This window comes from Rhinoderma darwinii, assembly GCF_050947455.1.
Source record: "Rhinoderma darwinii isolate aRhiDar2 chromosome 5 unlocalized genomic scaffold, aRhiDar2.hap1 SUPER_5_unloc_18, whole genome shotgun sequence".
Classification (NCBI taxonomy): Eukaryota; Metazoa; Chordata; class Amphibia; order Anura; family Rhinodermatidae; genus Rhinoderma; species Rhinoderma darwinii.
In genome coordinates, this window is record NW_027461774.1 from 271581 (window position 1) to 294431 (window position 22851).

The window sequence follows — 22851 nt, forward strand, 5'->3', positions numbered from 1 at the left end:
TCCAGGAGGCCACAAGAGGGAGACAAGGGACTGCAAAATGGAAAATAGGCATCCACCAACTTTACAGACAACTTCTCCTTGCTCCTACAACCTCCATCCTTGCACAGTTTGTTATTCTTCTAGGTAACATAGTAACAAATCCAAATTGCTGCTCTCTTTGTAGGCAAGCAAGGCTTTGTTGCAACTGCAATTCTTACTTCTTCTTGAAATGTAGGGACGACAGTACATTCCATCACATCCATCTAGTGTACACAGGTAGGTCCATTGTGGCGGGCAGGCGAGCGGGCGGGCTGCTTTATTGGCTGTTTGCTGTTCCCCTACTCCACTCCACTATTTGACTGTTGTGCTGCATCAATCAATCAATCAATCAATCAATCAATCAATCAATCAATCAATCAATCAATCAATCAATCAATCAGTGGCTGGCTCAGGTGCAGCTCTTTAACTTACCTAAAAGGGAGGGCGGAGAGAAGACAAGGAAGGTGAATGAGGTGTTCCAATGTGAAATGCCGGAAACACAGAAACACAGACGACACACAACAAGAGGTGGCAATCTATTCATTAATTGCATTTAATCAATGAGCTCATTATCACTCATGCATTGTCCAACAGGTGTTGAAATAATGGGATTAAAAGGGGAGATCCCTTCAGAAAGACAGAAACAATAGCAAAGACAAAAAACACTTTTGGAATCTGCTTTTAGTCAACACATAAGGAAAGGGTGCACCGGTCCTGGAAATACTGCAATACCAGGTCAATGCGTGGAGTGGACAGAGCAAGCTCTATTTCCATCTCCCTGTTCTAAAAATCCATTTAATATATGGTCCCCAGATAGGGGACGTATCAGATATTAAACTGATAAGAACAGATACTACACTTGATCTTAGCCAAAAGGCCGAGAAGCGATAACCCGAACGGGCCGCGCGTTGCCCGAGCCTGCCCGATACTGCTGTTCAGCCCTTGCAGCGATTCAGCCTACTTCTAGGCAATTCCATGGGGCCCTGCAGGCTCACACACTCACAGCTACACGGGAGGTGAATAAAGGCCGGAGAGGAAGCCAGACAGGATTTGCTTCTTTTGCTTGCACCACAATGCAGTGCTGAAAGAGGAGGAATCTACATAAAAACGCCTTCCTGGCAACGCCCAAATGCCCTGCTGCCATGCAGATAAACACTGGCAGCGGCAGCAAGTGCATGCCCACAGCCACCCCTTGTTCCTTCACACCTTGTATCAGCTGTAATCCAGTCCAGTCCAGTGCTGCCTGCTGAGCAGCACTGACCAACACTGCCTGGGCCCAGGCTTTTATCTCTGAGGCCCCATTATGATGTCAGAAAGCTGGCTCTGGAATCCTGAGGGCTCCACTATGACACGTGCAAAGTTCCGTCTGAACTTTATATAAGACGGTGAGGCTCAGTCAGTCACTCAGTGTTGCCTGAGAGGGCAACACTGCAACAGCCGGCCGCCAGGCTGTCTTTTTTTTGCACAGCTAGTTGCCTCCAGGAGGCCACAAGAGGGAGACAAGGGACTGCAAAATGGAAAATAGGCATCCACCAACTTTACAGACAACTTCTCCTTGCTCCTACAACCTCCATCCTTGCACAGTTTGTTATTCTTCTAGGTAACATAGTAACAAATCCAAATTGCTGCTCTCTTTGTAGGCAAGCAAGGCTTTGTTGCAACTGCAATTCTTACTTCTTCTTGAAATGTAGGGACGACAGTACATTCCATCACATCCATCTAGTGTACACAGGTAGGTCCATTGTGGCGGGCAGGCGAGCGGGCGGGCTGCTTTATTGGCTGTTTGCTGTTCCCCTACTCCACTCCACTATTTGACTGTTGTGCTGCATCAATCAATCAATCAATCAATCAATCAATCAATCAATCAATCAATCAATCAATCAATCAATCAATCAGTGGCTGGCTCAGGTGCAGCTCTTTAACTTACCTAAAAGGGAGGGCGGAGAGAAGACAAGGAAGGTGAATGAGGTGTTCCAATGTGAAATGCCGGAAACACAGAAACACAGACGACACACAACAAGAGGTGGCAATCTATTCATTAATTGCATTTAATCAATGAGCTCATTATCACTCATGCATTGTCCAACAGGTGTTGAAATAATGGGATTAAAAGGGGAGATCCCTTCAGAAAGACAGAAACAATAGCAAAGACAAAAAACACTTTTGGAATCTGCTTTTAGTCAACACATAAGGAAAGGGTGCACCGGTCCTGGAAATACTGCAATACCAGGTCAATGCGTGGAGTGGACAGAGCAAGCTCTATTTCCATCTCCCTGTTCTAAAAATCCATTTAATATATGGTCCCCAGATAGGGGACGTATCAGATATTAAACTGATAAGAACAGATACTACACTTGATCTTAGCCAAAAGGCCGAGAAGCGATAACCCGAACGGGCCGCGCGTTGCCCGAGCCTGCCCGATACTGCTGTTCAGCCCTTGCAGCGATTCAGCCTACTTCTAGGCAATTCCATGGGGCCCTGCAGGCTCACACACTCACAGCTACACGGGAGGTGAATAAAGGCCGGAGAGGAAGCCAGACAGGATTTGCTTCTTTTGCTTGCACCACAATGCAGTGCTGAAAGAGGAGGAATCTACATAAAAACGCCTTCCTGGCAACGCCCAAATGCCCTGCTGCCATGCAGATAAACACTGGCAGCGGCAGCAAGTGCATGCCCACAGCCACCCCTTGTTCCTTCACACCTTGTATCAGCTGTAATCCAGTCCAGTCCAGTGCTGCCTGCTGAGCAGCACTGACCAACACTGCCTGGGCCCAGGCTTTTATCTCTGAGGCCCCATTATGATGTCAGAAAGCTGGCTCTGGAATCCTGAGGGCTCCACTATGACACGTGCAAAGTTCCGTCTGAACTTTATATAAGACGGTGAGGCTCAGTCAGTCACTCAGTGTTGCCTGAGAGGGCAACACTGCAACAGCCGGCCGCCAGGCTGTCTTTTTTTTGCACAGCTAGTTGCCTCCAGGAGGCCACAAGAGGGAGACAAGGGACTGCAAAATGGAAAATAGGCATCCACCAACTTTACAGACAACTTCTCCTTGCTCCTACAACCTCCATCCTTGCACAGTTTGTTATTCTTCTAGGTAACATAGTAACAAATCCAAATTGCTGCTCTCTTTGTAGGCAAGCAAGGCTTTGTTGCAACTGCAATTCTTACTTCTTCTTGAAATGTAGGGACGACAGTACATTCCATCACATCCATCTAGTGTACACAGGTAGGTCCATTGTGGCGGGCAGGCGAGCGGGCGGGCTGCTTTATTGGCTGTTTGCTGTTCCCCTACTCCACTCCACTATTTGACTGTTGTGCTGCATCAATCAATCAATCAATCAATCAATCAATCAATCAATCAATCAATCAATCAGTGGCTGGCTCAGGTGCAGCTCTTTAACTTACCTAAAAGGGAGGGCGGAGAGAAGACAAGGAAGGTGAATGAGGTGTTCCAATGTGAAATGCCGGAAACACAGAAACACAGACGACACACAACAAGAGGTGGCAATCTATTCATTAATTGCATTTAATCAATGAGCTCATTATCACTCATGCATTGTCCAACAGGTGTTGAAATAATGGGATTAAAAGGGGAGATCCCTTCAGAAAGACAGAAACAATAGCAAAGACAAAAAACACTTTTGGAATCTGCTTTTAGTCAACACATAAGGAAAGGGTGCACCGGTCCTGGAAATACTGCAATACCAGGTCAATGCGTGGAGTGGACAGAGCAAGCTCTATTTCCATCTCCCTGTTCTAAAAATCCATTTAATATATGGTCCCCAGATAGGGGACGTATCAGATATTAAACTGATAAGAACAGATACTACACTTGATCTTAGCCAAAAGGCCGAGAAGCGATAACCCGAACGGGCCGCGCGTTGCCCGAGCCTGCCCGATACTGCTGTTCAGCCCTTGCAGCGATTCAGCCTACTTCTAGGCAATTCCATGGGGCCCTGCAGGCTCACACACTCACAGCTACACGGGAGGTGAATAAAGGCCGGAGAGGAAGCCAGACAGGATTTGCTTCTTTTGCTTGCACCACAATGCAGTGCTGAAAGAGGAGGAATCTACATAAAAACACCTTCCTGGCAACGCCCAAATGCCCTGCTGCCATGCAGATAAACACTGGCAGCGGCAGCAAGTGCATGCCCACAGCCACCCCTTGTTCCTTCACACCTTGTATCAGCTGTAATCCAGTCCAGTCCAGTGCTGCCTGCTGAGCAGCACTGACCAACACTGCCTGGGCCCAGGCTTTTATCTCTGAGGTCCCATTATGATGTCAGAAAGCTGGCTCTGGAATCCTGAGGGCTCCACTATGACACGTGCAAAGTTCCGTCTGAACTTTATATAAGACGGTGAGGCTCAGTCAGTCACTCAGTGTTGCCTGAGAGGGCAACACTGCAACAGCCGGCCGCCAGGCTGTCTTTTTTTTGCACAGCTAGTTGCCTCCAGGAGGCCACAAGAGGGAGACAAGGGACTGCAAAATGGAAAATAGGCATCCACCAACTTTACAGACAACTTCTCCTTGCTCCTACAACCTCCATCCTTGCACAGTTTGTTATTCTTCTAGGTAACATAGTAACAAATCCAAATTGCTGCTCTCTTTGTAGGCAAGCAAGGCTTTGTTGCAACTGCAATTCTTACTTCTTCTTGAAATGTAGGGACGACAGTACATTCCATCACATCCATCTAGTGTACACAGGTAGGTCCATTGTGGCGGGCAGGCGAGCGGGCGGGCTGCTTTATTGGCTGTTTGCTGTTCCCCTACTCCACTCCACTATTTGACTGTTGTGCTGCATCAATCAATCAATCAATCAATCAATCAATCAATCAATCAATCAATCAATCAATCAATCAGTGGCTGGCTCAGGTGCAGCTCTTTAACTTATCTAAAAGGGAGGGCGGAGAGAAGACAAGGAAGGTGAATGAGGTGTTCCAATGTGAAATGCCGGAAACACAGAAACACAGACGACACACAACAAGAGGTGGCAATCTATTCATTAATTGCATTTAATCAATGAGCTCATTATCACTCATGCATTGTCCAACAGGTGTTGAAATAATGGGATTAAAAGGGGAGATCCCTTCAGAAAGACAGAAACAATAGCAAAGACAAAAAACACTTTTGGAATCTGCTTTTAGTCAACACATAAGGAAAGGGTGCACCGGTCCTGGAAATACTGCAATACCAGGTCAATGCGTGGAGTGGACAGAGCAAGCTCTATTTCCATCTCCCTGTTCTAAAAATCCATTTAATATATGGTCCCCAGATAGGGGACGTATCAGATATTAAACTGATAAGAACAGATACTACACTTGATCTTAGCCAAAAGGCCGAGAAGCGATAACCCGAACGGGCCGCGCGTTGCCCGAGCCTGCCCGATACTGCTGTTCAGCCCTTGCAGCGATTCAGCCTACTTCTAGGCAATTCCATGGGGCCCTGCAGGCTCACACACTCACAGCTACACGGGAGGTGAATAAAGGCCGGAGAGGAAGCCAGACAGGATTTGCTTCTTTTGCTTGCACCACAATGCAGTGCTGAAAGAGGAGGAATCTACATAAAAACGCCTTCCTGGCAACGCCCAAATGCCCTGCTGCCATGCAGATAAACACTGGCAGCGGCAGCAAGTGCATGCCCACAGCCACCCCTTGTTCCTTCACACCTTGTATCAGCTGTAATCCAGTCCAGTCCAGTGCTGCCTGCTGAGCAGCACTGACCAACACTGCCTGGGCCCAGGCTTTTATCTCTGAGGCCCCATTATGATGTCAGAAAGCTGGCTCTGGAATCCTGAGGGCTCCACTATGACACGTGCAAAGTTCCGTCTGAACTTTATATAAGACGGTGAGGCTCAGTCAGTCACTCAGTGTTGCCTGAGAGGGCAACACTGCAACAGCCGGCCGCCAGGCTGTCTTTTTTTTGCACAGCTAGTTGCCTCCAGGAGGCCACAAGAGGGAGACAAGGGACTGCAAAATGGAAAATAGGCATCCACCAACTTTACAGACAACTTCTCCTTGCTCCTACAACCTCCATCCTTGCACAGTTTGTTATTCTTCTAGGTAACATAGTAACAAATCCAAATTGCTGCTCTCTTTGTAGGCAAGCAAGGCTTTGTTGCAACTGCAATTCTTACTTCTTCTTGAAATGTAGGGACGACAGTACATTCCATCACATCCATCTAGTGTACACAGGTAGGTCCATTGTGGCGGGCAGGCGAGCGGGCGGGCTGCTTTATTGGCTGTTTGCTGTTCCCCTACTCCACTCCACTATTTGACTGTTGTGCTGCATCAATCAATCAATCAATCAATCAATCAATCAATCAATCAATCAATCAATCAATCAGTGGCTGGCTCAGGTGCAGCTCTTTAACTTACCTAAAAGGGAGGGCGGAGAGAAGACAAGGAAGGTGAATGAGGTGTTCCAATGTGAAATGCCGGAAACACAGAAACACAGACGACACACAACAAGAGGTGGCAATCTATTCATTAATTGCATTTAATCAATGAGCTCATTATCACTCATGCATTGTCCAACAGGTGTTGAAATAATGGGATTAAAAGGGGAGATCCCTTCAGAAAGACAGAAACAATAGCAAAGACAAAAAACACTTTTGGAATCTGCTTTTAGTCAACACATAAGGAAAGGGTGCACCGGTCCTGGAAATACTGCAATACCAGGTCAATGCGTGGAGTGGACAGAGCAAGCTCTATTTCCATCTCCCTGTTCTAAAAATCCATTTAATATATGGTCCCCAGATAGGGGACGTATCAGATATTAAACTGATAAGAACAGATACTACACTTGATCTTAGCCAAAAGGCCGAGAAGCGATAACCCGAACGGGCCGCGCGTTGCCCGAGCCTGCCCGATACTGCTGTTCAGCCCTTGCAGCGATTCAGCCTACTTCTAGGCAATTCCATGGGGCCCTGCAGGCTCACACACTCACAGCTACACGGGAGGTGAATAAAGGCCGGAGAGGAAGCCAGACAGGATTTGCTTCTTTTGCTTGCACCACAATGCAGTGCTGAAAGAGGAGGAATCTACATAAAAACGCCTTCCTGGCAACGCCCAAATGCCCTGCTGCCATGCAGATAAACACTGGCAGCGGCAGCAAGTGCATGCCCACAGCCACCCCTTGTTCCTTCACACCTTGTATCAGCTGTAATCCAGTCCAGTCCAGTGCTGCCTGCTGAGCAGCACTGACCAACACTGCCTGGGCCCAGGCTTTTATCTCTGAGGCCCCATTATGATGTCAGAAAGCTGGCTCTGGAATCCTGAGGGCTCCACTATGACACGTGCAAAGTTCCGTCTGAACTTTATATAAGACGGTGAGGCTCAGTCAGTCACTCAGTGTTGCCTGAGAGGGCAACACTGCAACAGCCGGCCGCCAGGCTGTCTTTTTTTTGCACAGCTAGTTGCCTCCAGGAGGCCACAAGAGGGAGACAAGGGACTGCAAAATGGAAAATAGGCATCCACCAACTTTACAGACAACTTCTCCTTGCTCCTACAACCTCCATCCTTGCACAGTTTGTTATTCTTCTAGGTAACATAGTAACAAATCCAAATTGCTGCTCTCTTTGTAGGCAAGCAAGGCTTTGTTGCAACTGCAATTCTTACTTCTTCTTGAAATGTAGGGACGACAGTACATTCCATCACATCCATCTAGTGTACACAGGTAGGTCCATTGTGGCGGGCAGGCGAGCGGGCGGGCTGCTTTATTGGCTGTTTGCTGTTCCCCTACTCCACTCCACTATTTGACTGTTGTGCTGCATCAATCAATCAATCAATCAATCAATCAATCAATCAATCAATCAGTGGCTGGCTCAGGTGCAGCTCTTTAACTTACCTAAAAGGGAGGGCGGAGAGAAGACAAGGAAGGTGAATGAGGTGTTCCAATGTGAAATGCCGGAAACACAGAAACACAGACGACACACAACAAGAGGTGGCAATCTATTCATTAATTGCATTTAATCAATGAGCTCATTATCACTCATGCATTGTCCAACAGGTGTTGAAATAATGGGATTAAAAGGGGAGATCCCTTCAGAAAGACAGAAACAATAGCAAAGACAAAAAACACTTTTGGAATCTGCTTTTAGTCAACACATAAGGAAAGGGTGCACCGGTCCTGGAAATACTGCAATACCAGGTCAATGCGTGGAGTGGACAGAGCAAGCTCTATTTCCATCTCCCTGTTCTAAAAATCCATTTAATATATGGTCCCCAGATAGGGGACGTATCAGATATTAAACTGATAAGAACAGATACTACACTTGATCTTAGCCAAAAGGCCGAGAAGCGATAACCCGAACGGGCCGCGCGTTGCCCGAGCCTGCCCGATACTGCTGTTCAGCCCTTGCAGCGATTCAGCCTACTTCTAGGCAATTCCATGGGGCCCTGCAGGCTCACACACTCACAGCTACACGGGAGGTGAATAAAGGCCGGAGAGGAAGCCAGACAGGATTTGCTTCTTTTGCTTGCACCACAATGCAGTGCTGAAAGAGGAGGAATCTACATAAAAACGCCTTCCTGGCAACGCCCAAATGCCCTGCTGCCATGCAGATAAACACTGGCAGCGGCAGCAAGTGCATGCCCACAGCCACCCCTTGTTCCTTCACACCTTGTATCAGCTGTAATCCAGTCCAGTCCAGTGCTGCCTGCTGAGCAGCACTGACCAACACTGCCTGGGCCCAGGCTTTTATCTCTGAGGCCCCATTATGATGTCAGAAAGCTGGCTCTGGAATCCTGAGGGCTCCACTATGACACGTGCAAAGTTCCGTCTGAACTTTATATAAGACGGTGAGGCTCAGTCAGTCACTCAGTGTTGCCTGAGAGGGCAACACTGCAACAGCCGGCCGCCAGGCTGTCTTTTTTTTGCACAGCTAGTTGCCTCCAGGAGGCCACAAGAGGGAGACAAGGGACTGCAAAATGGAAAATAGGCATCCACCAACTTTACAGACAACTTCTCCTTGCTCCTACAACCTCCATCCTTGCACAGTTTGTTATTCTTCTAGGTAACATAGTAACAAATCCAAATTGCTGCTCTCTTTGTAGGCAAGCAAGGCTTTGTTGCAACTGCAATTCTTACTTCTTCTTGAAATGTAGGGACGACAGTACATTCCATCACATCCATCTAGTGTACACAGGTAGGTCCATTGTGGCGGGCAGGCGAGCGGGCGGGCTGCTTTATTGGCTGTTTGCTGTTCCCCTACTCCACTCCACTATTTGACTGTTGTGCTGCATCAATCAATCAATCAATCAATCAATCAATCAATCAATCAATCAATCAGTGGCTGGCTCAGGTGCAGCTCTTTAACTTACCTAAAAGGGAGGGCGGAGAGAAGACAAGGAAGGTGAATGAGGTGTTCCAATGTGAAATGCCGGAAACACAGAAACACAGACGACACACAACAAGAGGTGGCAATCTATTCATTAATTGCATTTAATCAATGAGCTCATTATCACTCATGCATTGTCCAACAGGTGTTGAAATAATGGGATTAAAAGGGGAGATCCCTTCAGAAAGACAGAAACAATAGCAAAGACAAAAAACACTTTTGGAATCTGCTTTTAGTCAACACATAAGGAAAGGGTGCACCGGTCCTGGAAATACTGCAATACCAGGTCAATGCGTGGAGTGGACAGAGCAAGCTCTATTTCCATCTCCCTGTTCTAAAAATCCATTTAATATATGGTCCCCAGATAGGGGACGTATCAGATATTAAACTGATAAGAACAGATACTACACTTGATCTTAGCCAAAAGGCCGAGAAGCGATAACCCGAACGGGCCGCGCGTTGCCCGAGCCTGCCCGATACTGCTGTTCAGCCCTTGCAGCGATTCAGCCTACTTCTAGGCAATTCCATGGGGCCCTGCAGGCTCACACACTCACAGCTACACGGGAGGTGAATAAAGGCCGGAGAGGAAGCCAGACAGGATTTGCTTCTTTTGCTTGCACCACAATGCAGTGCTGAAAGAGGAGGAATCTACATAAAAACGCCTTCCTGGCAACGCCCAAATGCCCTGCTGCCATGCAGATAAACACTGGCAGCGGCAGCAAGTGCATGCCCACAGCCACCCCTTGTTCCTTCACACCTTGTATCAGCTGTAATCCAGTCCAGTCCAGTGCTGCCTGCTGAGCAGCACTGACCAACACTGCCTGGGCCCAGGCTTTTATCTCTGAGGCCCCATTATGATGTCAGAAAGCTGGCTCTGGAATCCTGAGGGCTCCACTATGACACGTGCAAAGTTCCGTCTGAACTTTATATAAGACGGTGAGGCTCAGTCAGTCACTCAGTGTTGCCTGAGAGGGCAACACTGCAACAGCCGGCCGCCAGGCTGTCTTTTTTTTGCACAGCTAGTTGCCTCCAGGAGGCCACAAGAGGGAGACAAGGGACTGCAAAATGGAAAAATGGAAAATAGGCATCCACCAACTTTACAGACAACTTCTCCTTGCTCCTACAACCTCCATCCTTGCACAGTTTGTTATTCTTCTAGGTAACATAGTAACAAATCCAAATTGCTGCTCTCTTTGTAGGCAAGCAAGGCTTTGTTGCAACTGCAATTCTTACTTCTTCTTGAAATGTAGGGACGACAGTACATTCCATCACATCCATCTAGTGTACACAGGTAGGTCCATTGTGGCGGGCAGGCGAGCGGGCGGGCTGCTTTATTGGCTGTTTGCTGTTCCCCTACTCCACTCCACTATTTGACTGTTGTGCTGCATCAATCAATCAATCAATCAATCAATCAATCAATCAATCAATCAATCAATCAGTGGCTGGCTCAGGTGCAGCTCTTTAACTTACCTAAAAGGGAGGGCGGAGAGAAGACAAGGAAGGTGAATGAGGTGTTCCAATGTGAAATGCCGGAAACACAGAAACACAGACGACACACAACAAGAGGTGGCAATCTATTCATTAATTGCATTTAATCAATGAGCTCATTATCACTCATGCATTGTCCAACAGGTGTTGAAATAATGGGATTAAAAGGGGAGATCCCTTCAGAAAGACAGAAACAATAGCAAAGACAAAAAACACTTTTGGAATCTGCTTTTAGTCAACACATAAGGAAAGGGTGCACCGGTCCTGGAAATACTGCAATACCAGGTCAATGCGTGGAGTGGACAGAGCAAGCTCTATTTCCATCTCCCTGTTCTAAAAATCCATTTAATATATGGTCCCCAGATAGGGGACGTATCAGATATTAAACTGATAAGAACAGATACTACACTTGATCTTAGCCAAAAGGCCGAGAAGCGATAACCCGAACGGGCCGCGCGTTGCCCGAGCCTGCCCGATACTGCTGTTCAGCCCTTGCAGCGATTCAGCCTACTTCTAGGCAATTCCATGGGGCCCTGCAGGCTCACACACTCACAGCTACACGGGAGGTGAATAAAGGCCGGAGAGGAAGCCAGACAGGATTTGCTTCTTTTGCTTGCACCACAATGCAGTGCTGAAAGAGGAGGAATCTACATAAAAACGCCTTCCTGGCAACGCCCAAATGCCCTGCTGCCATGCAGATAAACACTGGCAGCGGCAGCAAGTGCATGCCCACAGCCACCCCTTGTTCCTTCACACCTTGTATCAGCTGTAATCCAGTCCAGTCCAGTGCTGCCTGCTGAGCAGCACTGACCAACACTGCCTGGGCCCAGGCTTTTATCTCTGAGGCCCCATTATGATGTCAGAAAGCTGGCTCTGGAATCCTGAGGGCTCCACTATGACACGTGCAAAGTTCCGTCTGAACTTTATATAAGACGGTGAGGCTCAGTCAGTCACTCAGTCAGTGTTGCCTGAGAGGGCAACACTGCAACAGCCGGCCGCCAGGCTGTCTTTTTTTTGCACAGCTAGTTGCCTCCAGGAGGCCACAAGAGGGAGACAAGGGACTGCAAAATGGAAAATAGGCATCCACCAACTTTACAGACAACTTCTCCTTGCTCCTACAACCTCCATCCTTGCACAGTTTGTTATTCTTCTAGGTAACATAGTAACAAATCCAAATTGCTGCTCTCTTTGTAGGCAAGCAAGGCTTTGTTGCAACTGCAATTCTTACTTCTTCTTGAAATGTAGGGACGACAGTACATTCCATCACATCCATCTAGTGTACACAGGTAGGTCCATTGTGGCGGGCAGGCGAGCGGGCGGGCTGCTTTATTGGCTGTTTGCTGTTCCCCTACTCCACTCCACTATTTGACTGTTGTGCTGCATCAATCAATCAATCAATCAATCAATCAATCAATCAATCAATCAATCAATCAATCAGTGGCTGGCTCAGGTGCAGCTCTTTAACTTACCTAAAAGGGAGGGCGGAGAGAAGACAAGGAAGGTGAATGAGGTGTTCCAATGTGAAATGCCGGAAACACAGAAACACAGACGACACACAACAAGAGGTGGCAATCTATTCATTAATTGCATTTAATCAATGAGCTCATTATCACTCATGCATTGTCCAACAGGTGTTGAAATAATGGGATTAAAAGGGGAGATCCCTTCAGAAAGACAGAAACAATAGCAAAGACAAAAAACACTTTTGGAATCTGCTTTTAGTCAACACATAAGGAAAGGGTGCACCGGTCCTGGAAATACTGCAATACCAGGTCAATGCGTGGAGTGGACAGAGCAAGCTCTATTTCCATCTCCCTGTTCTAAAAATCCATTTAATATATGGTCCCCAGATAGGGGACGTATCAGATATTAAACTGATAAGAACAGATACTACACTTGATCTTAGCCAAAAGGCCGAGAAGCGATAACCCGAACGGGCCGCGCGTTGCCCGAGCCTGCCCGATACTGCTGTTCAGCCCTTGCAGCGATTCAGCCTACTTCTAGGCAATTCCATGGGGCCCTGCAGGCTCACACACTCACAGCTACACGGGAGGTGAATAAAGGCCGGAGAGGAAGCCAGACAGGATTTGCTTCTTTTGCTTGCACCACAATGCAGTGCTGAAAGAGGAGGAATCTACATAAAAACACCTTCCTGGCAACGCCCAAATGCCCTGCTGCCATGCAGATAAACACTGGCAGCGGCAGCAAGTGCATGCCCACAGCCACCCCTTGTTCCTTCACACCTTGTATCAGCTGTAATCCAGTCCAGTCCAGTGCTGCCTGCTGAGCAGCACTGACCAACACTGCCTGGGCCCAGGCTTTTATCTCTGAGGCCCCATTATGATGTCAGGAAGCTGGCTCTGGAATCCTGAGGGCTCCACTATGACACGTGCAAAGTTCCGTCTGAACTTTATATAAGACGGTGAGGCTCAGTCAGTCACTCAGTGTTGCCTGAGAGGGCAACACTGCAACAGCCGGCCGCCAGGCTGTCTTTTTTTTGCACAGCTAGTTGCCTCCAGGAGGCCACAAGAGGGAGACAAGGGACTGCAAAATGGAAAATAGGCATCCACCAACTTTACAGACAACTTCTCCTTGCTCCTACAACCTCCATCCTTGCACAGTTTGTTATTCTTCTAGGTAACATAGTAACAAATCCAAATTGCTGCTCTCTTTGTAGGCAAGCAAGGCTTTGTTGCAACTGCAATTCTTACTTCTTCTTGAAATGTAGGGACGACAGTACATTCCATCACATCCATCTAGTGTACACAGGTAGGTCCATTGTGGCGGGCAGGCGAGCGGGCGGGCTGCTTTATTGGCTGTTTGCTGTTCCCCTACTCCACTCCACTATTTGACTGTTGTGCTGCATCAATCAATCAATCAATCAATCAATCAATCAATCAGTGGCTGGCTCAGGTGCAGCTCTTTAACTTACCTAAAAGGGAGGGCGGAGAGAAGACAAGGAAGGTGAATGAGGTGTTCCAATGTGAAATGCCGGAAACACAGAAACACAGACGACACACAACAAGAGGTGGCAATCTATTCATTAATTGCATTTAATCAATGAGCTCATTATCACTCATGCATTGTCCAACAGGTGTTGAAATAATGGGATTAAAAGGGGAGATCCCTTCAGAAAGACAGAAACAATAGCAAAGACAAAAAACACTTTTGGAATCTGCTTTTAGTCAACACATAAGGAAAGGGTGCACCGGTCCTGGAAATACTGCAATACCAGGTCAATGCGTGGAGTGGACAGAGCAAGCTCTATTTCCATCTCCCTGTTCTAAAAAATCCATTTAATATATGGTCCCCAGATAGGGGACGTATCAGATATTAAACTGATAAGAACAGATACTACACTTGATCTTAGCCAAAAGGCCGAGAAGCGATAACCCGAACGGGCCGCGCGTTGCCCGAGCCTGCCCGATACTGCTGTTCAGCCCTTGCAGCGATTCAGCCTACTTCTAGGCAATTCCATGGGGCCCTGCAGGCTCACACACTCACAGCTACACGGGAGGTGAATAAAGGCCGGAGAGGAAGCCAGACAGGATTTGCTTCTTTTGCTTGCACCACAATGCAGTGCTGAAAGAGGAGGAATCTACATAAAAACGCCTTCCTGGCAACGCCCAAATGCCCTGCTGCCATGCAGATAAACACTGGCAGCGGCAGCAAGTGCATGCCCACAGCCACCCCTTGTTCCTTCACACCTTGTATCAGCTGTAATCCAGTCCAGTCCAGTGCTGCCTGCTGAGCAGCACTGACCAACACTGCCTGGGCCCAGGCTTTTATCTCTGAGGCCCCATTATGATGTCAGAAAGCTGGCTCTGGAATCCTGAGGGCTCCACTATGACACGTGCAAAGTTCCGTCTGAACTTTATATAAGACGGTGAGGCTCAGTCAGTCACTCAGTGTTGCCTGAGAGGGCAACACTGCAACAGCCGGCCGCCAGGCTGTCTTTTTTTTGCACAGCTAGTTGCCTCCAGGAGGCCACAAGAGGGAGACAAGGGACTGCAAAATGGAAAATAGGCATCCACCAACTTTACAGACAACTTCTCCTTGCTCCTACAACCTCCATCCTTGCACAGTTTGTTATTCTTCTAGGTAACATAGTAACAAATCCAAATTGCTGCTCTCTTTGTAGGCAAGCAAGGCTTTGTTGCAACTGCAATTCTTACTTCTTCTTGAAATGTAGGGACGACAGTACATTCCATCACATCCATCTAGTGTACACAGGTAGGTCCATTGTGGCGGGCAGGCGAGCGGGCGGGCTGCTTTATTGGCTGTTTGCTGTTCCCCTACTCCACTCCACTATTTGACTGTTGTGCTGCATCAATCAATCAATCAATCAATCAATCAATCAATCAATCAATCAATCAATCAATCAGTGGCTGGCTCAGGTGCAGCTCTTTAACTTACCTAAAAGGGAGGGCGGAGAGAAGACAAGGAAGGTGAATGAGGTGTTCCAATGTGAAATGCCGGAAACACAGAAACACAGACGACACACAACAAGAGGTGGCAATCTATTCATTAATTGCATTTAATCAATGAGCTCATTATCACTCATGCATTGTCCAACAGGTGTTGAAATAATGGGATTAAAAGGGGAGATCCCTTCAGAAAGACAGAAACAATAGCAAAGACAAAAAACACTTTTGGAATCTGCTTTTAGTCAACACATAAGGAAAGGGTGCACCGGTCCTGGAAATACTGCAATACCAGGTCAATGCGTGGAGTGGACAGAGCAAGCTCTATTTCCATCTCCCTGTTCTAAAAATCCATTTAATATATGGTCCCCAGATAGGGGACGTATCAGATATTAAACTGATAAGAACAGATACTACACTTGATCTTAGCCAAAAGGCCGAGAAGCGATAACCCGAACGGGCCGCGCGTTGCCCGAGCCTGCCCGATACTGCTGTTCAGCCCTTGCAGCGATTCAGCCTACTTCTAGGCAATTCCATGGGGCCCTGCAGGCTCACACACTCACAGCTACACGGGAGGTGAATAAAGGCCGGAGAGGAAGCCAGACAGGATTTGCTTCTTTTGCTTGCACCACAATGCAGTGCTGAAAGAGGAGGAATCTACATAAAAACGCCTTCCTGGCAACGCCCAAATGCCCTGCTGCCATGCAGATAAACACTGGCAGCGGCAGCAAGTGCATGCCCACAGCCAGGGCCGCCATCAGGAATTTCAGGGCCCCCTACAGCTAAATTTTCTGGGCCCCCCTACCGTGGCACCGCCTGTTAACGGTACTCCGTCCAGCACCATATCATGGTACCCAGGGCCGCCATCAGCGGGGGTATTATGGGTACTGATGTGAGAGGCCCGGCCAAACCTAATTGAAAGGGGGGCCCGGCAACTGCCGCGACTTGCCTTTGGTAGAAAAGAAAAACAAACCCCTGCAATGGGGCTTGTTTTTTTCACCAAAAGAATGTCGTGAGCTGCGAGCCCCCCTTTCAATTAGGTTTGGCCGGGCCTCTCACATCAGTACCCATAATACCCCCCCTGATGGCGGCCCTGGGTAGCATGGGGGTCGTCATGGGGGCCGTCAAACACTGCCGCCCGTGTGACCGATCGCGCGCACCCGCAAACTCCCGCGCATGCCCACCCGCGACCGCCTGGAACCGCGCACCGAATTTTGAGGCAGATTTTGACCTGCCCACACTATCTTGCTGCGTTTTTTGTCCGCGGCGATTGAGGACAGCAGACAAAAAACGCAGGGAAAAATGCATTTTCTACCTCCCATTGATTTCGATGGGAGGTCAGAGGCGGAACCGCGGCAAGAAAGGACGTGCTGCTTTTTCTTTTTGCCGCGACTGGCTCCCATTGATTTCAGATTAAATCAATGGGAGGCGGTTTTGGAAGTTGTTTGGTGCTGATTCTGACGCAGCGTCCGAGTCAATATCAAGGCCCAAAAACTCTGTGAACTGGGCCTTATTGTTAGGGCTTATTCAGACGAACGTGTAATACGTCCGTGCAATGCGCGTGATTTTCACACGCCTCGCATGGACCTATGTTACTCTATGGGGCCGTTCAGACTGTCAGTGATTTTCACGCGCCTCGCACGGACCTATGTTACTCTATGGGGCCGTGCCGACTGTCAGTGAGTTTCATGCAGCGTGTGTCCGCTGCGTAAAACTCACGACATGTCCTATATTTGTGCATTGTTCGCGCATCACGCACCCATTGAAGTCAATGGGTGCGTGAAAATCATGCCCAGCACTTCCGCAGCCGTATAAACTATGAATGAAAACAGAAAAGCACCACGTGCCACAAACATACAAACAGAGTGTCATAATGATGGCGGCTGCGCAAAAATCACTCAGCCGCGCATCATACGCTGCTGACACACGGAGCTGTTATGGACCTTTTGCATGCACAAAACGCCACGTTTTTGCGCACGCAAAAAGCACACGCTCGTGTAAATCCGGCCTTAGGGTAGGAACACACTAGGCAGGAACACTGCGGATTTTATGCAACACATTTTATTGTGGAAAATCCGCAGCGTATCACAGTCGCAGCAGAGTGAAAGTCACTGACAGTCTGAACGGCCCCATAGAGTAACATAGGTCCGTGCGAGGCGCGTGAAAATCACGCACGTTGCACGGATGTATTACACGGTCGTCTGAATAAGCCCTAACAATAAGGCCCAGTTCACAGAGTTTTTGGGCCTTGATATTGACTCGGACACTGCGTCAGAATCAGTACCAAAAAACTTCCAAAACCGCCTCCCATTGATTTAATCTGAAATCAATGGGAGCCAGTCGCGGAAAAAAGGAAAAGCAGCATTTTTCGCTGCGTTTTTTGTCTGCTGTCCTCAATCGCAGCGGGCAAAAAACGCAGCAAAAAACGCGGCAAGATAGTGTGGGCAGGTCAAAATCTGACTCAAAATTCTTTAAGGAATTTTGAGGCAGATTTTTTCGGCCTGCAAAATACTCTGTGTGAACAGGGCCATACATAAACAGCACTTTGAGACACTTTACTCACCGTGTCAGAAGAGCTGCTCCCACTCCAGTCCTCTTCAGGCGATGTCTTCGGTCCAGATGTCGTCCTTGACCTCCAGGCTCCAGAAAATGGCGGGGATCGTAGAACTCCTGCCGCCGCGCAACAACTAGACTCCTCCCCCTCTCCTTACGCAGCTACGCTCTGGAGAAGGAGGACGAGGCGGAGTCGGACGAGGAGGACGACGAGGAGGCGGAGTCGGACGAGGAGGCGGAGTTGGAGGCGGGCCAGCAGGTAAGTAAACTGTGCGCTGCTGTCCCTGTGTGGCTGTCCTTCCCCATAGATCGGACTTGTGATGAGAGGGGGGCCCGCAGCTCACATTGCAGGGGCCTGTTTTTTTCTACCAAAGGCAAGTCGCGGCAGTTGCCGGACCCCCCTTTCAATTAAGTTTGGCCGTGCCCCCTACACTAGTACCCCTAATACCCCCCTGATGGCGGCCCTGTGTAGCGCGAATCACGCGCGTCACCCGGAAGTGCTTCCGTGTGCCGTGCACGATTTGCACGCACCCAATGACTTCAATGGGTGTGTGCTGCGCGAAACACGGGCAAGTATATGACATGTCGTGAGTTTTACACAGCGCACACACGCTGCGTGAAATTCACTGACAGTCTGAACGGCCCCATTCACTAACATAAGTCCATGCGACGTAATAAGTATCACGGACGTATAACACGTTCGTGTGAATAAGGCCTTATATTGTCATTTGTAGTGAATTTTCAGTGCACAATCCGCACCAAAAATAGGAGGCAAGTAAGTGGCTTATTCAGATGTCCATGTTCGGTCTGTGATATACGGAGCGTGTATCGGCCATATTTCCCGGACCGACCACAGTTCAGGGAGCCGGGTTTCTAGCATCACAGTTATCTATGATCATAGTCCCTCCCTTCCCGTGGGAATACTGTCCCCGGTCCCGTACTGAAAGCATCATTACCGTATGGGACAGTATTCCCGCAGAGAGGCAGGGACTCCCAGCAACACTGATAACTATGATGCTAGGAGTCCGGCTCCATCACGCTCCGTATGTCACGGACCGAATGCGGCCGTCTGAATAAGGCCTTAGTCTAGTTACACAGTGCGGTGAAATCCCATTTTTTGCCACAATTTTTGCAAAAAAACGTGACTTGACCGCACTGTGAGAATATAGCCTAACAGCACTTTTCATGTTTTGTATCTTTTTTTTATGCAATTTTCGTAATTGCGGCACAAATCACGCGGTTTTGCCACGATTTTTATATAATCGCGGCGAAACTGCGCCATTTTTGCCGCGATTACGAAAATCGCGGCAAAAAAGCGCTAGGAAAACGAAAAAATACCAAAAAACTTTTTAACCAACTTTATACAATCTACAAATGGGGTCAGGGGGATGGGAATCAGAATGGATAGGGGAACATACTCACCAGCCTGCAGGTCCGGTCGGCAGTGTAGAGGAGCTGGGGGGCGGGATCTCCACACGCAGCTTCAGCACATGCTGCATCTTCCCCTCCAGTGAAGCTACAACAGGTATGCAGGGGCTGCCGCGAGTGTTGCTAGGGGAGTGTCGCTAGGGGGGTGACGCTAGGGGGGTGCCGCGGGCGTTGCGAGGGGGGCCCGTGAGCGTTGCGAGGGGGGGGGCCGTGAGCGTTGCGAGGGGGGGGCAACAGTCCGAGGGGGGGGGGTGCGACGGCAGCCCGGCGGGCCCCTTTTACTTCATTCATGTGGCCGGGCCCCTGACGGGAGTACCAGTAATACCCCCCTGATGGCGGCCCTGCCCACAGCCACCCCTTGTTCCTTCACACCTTGTATCAGCTGTAATCCAGTCCAGTCCAGTGCTGCCTGCTGAGCAGCACTGACCAACACTGCCTGGGCCCAGGCTTTTATCTCTGAGGCCCCATTATGATGTCAGAAAGCTGGCTCTGGAATCCTGAGGGCTCCACTATGACACGTGCAAAGTTCCGTCTGAACTTTATATAAGACGGTGAGGCTCAGTCAGTCACTCAGTGTTGCCTGAGAGGGCAACACTGCAACAGCCGGCCGCCAGGCTGTCTTTTTTTTGCACAGCTAGTTGCCTCCAGGAGGCCACAAGAGGGAGACAAGGGACTGCAAAATGGAAAATAGGCATCCACCAACTTTACAGACAACTTCTCCTTGCTCCTACAACCTCCATCCTTGCACAGTTTGTTATTCTTCTAGGTAACATAGTAACAAATCCAAATTGCTGCTCTCTTTGTAGGCAAGCAAGGCTTTGTTGCAACTGCAATTCTTACTTCTTCTTGAAATGTAGGGACGACAGTACATTCCATCACATCCATCTAGTGTACACAGGTAGGTCCATTGTGGCGGGCAGGCGAGCGGGCGGGCTGCTTTATTGGCTGTTTGCTGTTCCCCTACTCCACTCCACTATTTGACTGTTGTGCTGCATCAATCAATCAATCAATCAATCAATCAATCAATCAATCAATCAATCAATCAATCAATCAATCAATCAGTGGCTGGCTCAGGTGCAGCTCTTTAACTTACCTAAAAGGGAGGGCGGAGAGAAGACAAGGAAGGTGAATGAGGTGTTCCAATGTGAAATGCCGGAAACACAGAAACACAGACGACACACAACAAGAGGTGGCAATCTATTCATTAATTGCATTTAATCAATGAGCTCATTATCACTCATGCATTGTCCAACAGGTGTTGAAATAATGGGATTAAAAGGGGAGATCCCTTCAGAAAGACAGAAACAATAGCAAAGACAAAAAACACTTTTGGAATCTGCTTTTAGTCAACACATAAGGAAAGGGTGCACCGGTCCTGGAAATACTGCAATACCAGGTCAATGCGTGGAGTGGACAGAGCAAGCTCTATTTCCATCTCCCTGTTCTAAAAATCCATTTAATATATGGTCCCCAGATAGGGGACGTATCAGATATTAAACTGATAAGAACAGATACTACACTTGATCTTAGCCAAAAGGCCGAGAAGCGATAACCCGAACGGGCCGCGCGTTGCCCGAGCCTGCCCGATACTGCTGTTCAGCCCTTGCAGCGATTCAGCCTACTTCGAGGCAATTCCATGGGGCCCTGCAGGCTCACACACTCACAGCTACACGGGAGGTGAATAAAGGCCGGAGAGGAAGCCAGACAGGATTTGCTTCTTTTGCTTGCACCACAATGCAGTGCTGAAAGAGGAGGAATCTACATAAAAACGCCTTCCTGGCAACGCCCAAATGCCCTGCTGCCATGCAGATAAACACTGGCAGCGGCAGCAAGTGCATGCCCACAGCCACCCCTTGTTCCTTCACACCTTGTATCAGCTGTAATCCAGTCCAGTCCAGTGCTGCCTGCTGAGCAGCACTGACCAACACTGCCTGGGCCCAGGCTTTTATCTCTGAGGCCCCATTATGATGTCAGAAAGCTGGCTCTGGAATCCTGAGGGCTCCACTATGACACGTGCAAAGTTCCGTCTGAACTTTATATAAGACGGTGAGGCTCAGTCAGTCACTCAGTGTTGCCTGAGAGGGCAACACTGCAACAGCCGGCCGCCAGGCTGTCTTTTTTTTGCACAGCTAGTTGCCTCCAGGAGGCCACAAGAGGGAGACAAGGGACTGCAAAATGGAAAATAGGCATCCACCAACTTTACAGACAACTTCTCCTTGCTCCTACAACCTCCATCCTTGCACAGTTTGTTATTCTTCTAGGTAACATAGTAACAAATCCAAATTGCTGCTCTCTTTGTAGGCAAGCAAGGCTTTGTTGCAACTGCAATTCTTACTTCTTCTTGAAATGTAGGGACGACAGTACATTCCATCACATCCATCTAGTGTACACAGGTAGGTCCATTGTGGCGGGCAGGCGAGCGGGCGGGCTGCTTTATTGGCTGTTTGCTGTTCCCCTACTCCACTCCACTATTTGACTGTTGTGCTGCATCAATCAATCAATCAATCAATCAATCAATCAATCAATCAATCAATCAATCAATCAGTGGCTGGCTCAGGTGCAGCTCTTTAACTTACCTAAAAGGGAGGGCGGAGAGAAGACAAGGAAGGTGAATGAGGTGTTCCAATGTGAAATGCCGGAAACACAGAAACACAGACGACACACAACAAGAGGTGGCAATCTATTCATTAATTGCATTTAATCAATGAGCTCATTATCACTCATGCATTGTCCAACAGGTGTTGAAATAATGGGATTAAAAGGGGAGATCCCTTCAGAAAGACAGAAACAATAGCAAAGACAAAAAACACTTTTGGAATCTGCTTTTAGTCAACACATAAGGAAAGGGTGCACCGGTCCTGGAAATACTGCAATACCAGGTCAATGCGTGGAGTGGACAGAGCAAGCTCTATTTCCATCTCCCTGTTCTAAAAATCCATTTAATATATGGTCCCCAGATAGGGGACGTATCAGATATTAAACTGATAAGAACAGATACTACACTTGATCTTAGCCAAAAGGCCGAGAAGCGATAACCCGAACGGGCCGCGCGTTGCCCGAGCCTGCCCGATACTGCTGTTCAGCCCTTGCAGCGATTCAGCCTACTTCTAGGCAATTCCATGGGGCCCTGCAGGCTCACACACTCACAGCTACACGGGAGGTGAATAAAGGCCGGAGAGGAAGCCAGACAGGATTTGCTTCTTTTGCTTGCACCACAATGCAGTGCTGAAAGAGGAGGAATCTACATAAAAACGCCTTCCTGGCAACGCCCAAATGCCCTGCTGCCATGCAGATAAACACTGGCAGCGGCAGCAAGTGCATGCCCACAGCCACCCCTTGTTCCTTCACACCTTGTATCAGCTGTAATCCAGTCCAGTCCAGTGCTGCCTGCTGAGCAGCACTGACCAACACTGCCTGGGCCCAGGCTTTTATCTCTGAGGCCCCATTATGATGTCAGAAAGCTGGCTCTGGAATCCTGAGGGCTCCACTATGACACGTGCAAAGTTCCGTCTGAACTTTATATAAGACGGTGAGGCTCAGTCAGTCACTCAGTGTTGCCTGAGAGGGCAACACTGCAACAGCCGGCCGCCAGGCTGTCTTT

At 48.6% G+C, this 22851-nt stretch overlaps 13 non-coding genes across 13 annotated transcripts; all 13 read right to left on the reverse strand.

Moving 5' to 3' along the window:
* Positions 1-716: 716 nt before the first annotated feature.
* Positions 717-907, reverse strand: LOC142686624 (U2 spliceosomal RNA). Its single transcript, XR_012855950.1, has one exon. It is a non-coding gene; the product is annotated as a U2 spliceosomal RNA (small nuclear RNA).
* Positions 908-2211: 1304 nt separating this feature from the next.
* On the reverse strand, positions 2212-2402 carry LOC142686625 (U2 spliceosomal RNA). Its single transcript, XR_012855951.1, has one exon. It is a non-coding gene; the product is annotated as a U2 spliceosomal RNA (small nuclear RNA).
* A 1288-nt stretch (positions 2403-3690) lies between these two features.
* LOC142686626 (U2 spliceosomal RNA) lies at positions 3691-3881 on the reverse strand. Its single transcript, XR_012855952.1, has one exon. It is a non-coding gene; the product is annotated as a U2 spliceosomal RNA (small nuclear RNA).
* Positions 3882-5177: 1296 nt separating this feature from the next.
* Positions 5178-5368, reverse strand: LOC142686627 (U2 spliceosomal RNA). Its single transcript, XR_012855953.1, has one exon. It is a non-coding gene; the product is annotated as a U2 spliceosomal RNA (small nuclear RNA).
* Positions 5369-6660: 1292 nt separating this feature from the next.
* LOC142686628 (U2 spliceosomal RNA) lies at positions 6661-6851 on the reverse strand. The gene has a single exon (XR_012855954.1). It is a non-coding gene; the product is annotated as a U2 spliceosomal RNA (small nuclear RNA).
* Positions 6852-8131: 1280 nt separating this feature from the next.
* Positions 8132-8322, reverse strand: LOC142686629 (U2 spliceosomal RNA). Its single transcript, XR_012855955.1, has one exon. It is a non-coding gene; the product is annotated as a U2 spliceosomal RNA (small nuclear RNA).
* A 1284-nt stretch (positions 8323-9606) lies between these two features.
* On the reverse strand, positions 9607-9797 carry LOC142686630 (U2 spliceosomal RNA). Its single transcript, XR_012855956.1, has one exon. It is a non-coding gene; the product is annotated as a U2 spliceosomal RNA (small nuclear RNA).
* A 1296-nt stretch (positions 9798-11093) lies between these two features.
* On the reverse strand, positions 11094-11284 carry LOC142686632 (U2 spliceosomal RNA). The gene has a single exon (XR_012855957.1). It is a non-coding gene; the product is annotated as a U2 spliceosomal RNA (small nuclear RNA).
* A 1296-nt stretch (positions 11285-12580) lies between these two features.
* LOC142686634 (U2 spliceosomal RNA) lies at positions 12581-12771 on the reverse strand. Its single transcript, XR_012855959.1, has one exon. It is a non-coding gene; the product is annotated as a U2 spliceosomal RNA (small nuclear RNA).
* Positions 12772-14043: 1272 nt separating this feature from the next.
* On the reverse strand, positions 14044-14235 carry LOC142686691 (U2 spliceosomal RNA). The gene has a single exon (XR_012856010.1). It is a non-coding gene; the product is annotated as a U2 spliceosomal RNA (small nuclear RNA).
* A 1292-nt stretch (positions 14236-15527) lies between these two features.
* On the reverse strand, positions 15528-15718 carry LOC142686635 (U2 spliceosomal RNA). The gene has a single exon (XR_012855960.1). It is a non-coding gene; the product is annotated as a U2 spliceosomal RNA (small nuclear RNA).
* Positions 15719-20609: 4891 nt separating this feature from the next.
* LOC142686636 (U2 spliceosomal RNA) lies at positions 20610-20800 on the reverse strand. Its single transcript, XR_012855961.1, has one exon. It is a non-coding gene; the product is annotated as a U2 spliceosomal RNA (small nuclear RNA).
* A 1292-nt stretch (positions 20801-22092) lies between these two features.
* On the reverse strand, positions 22093-22283 carry LOC142686637 (U2 spliceosomal RNA). The gene has a single exon (XR_012855962.1). It is a non-coding gene; the product is annotated as a U2 spliceosomal RNA (small nuclear RNA).
* Between the last annotated feature and the right edge of the window lie 568 nt (positions 22284-22851).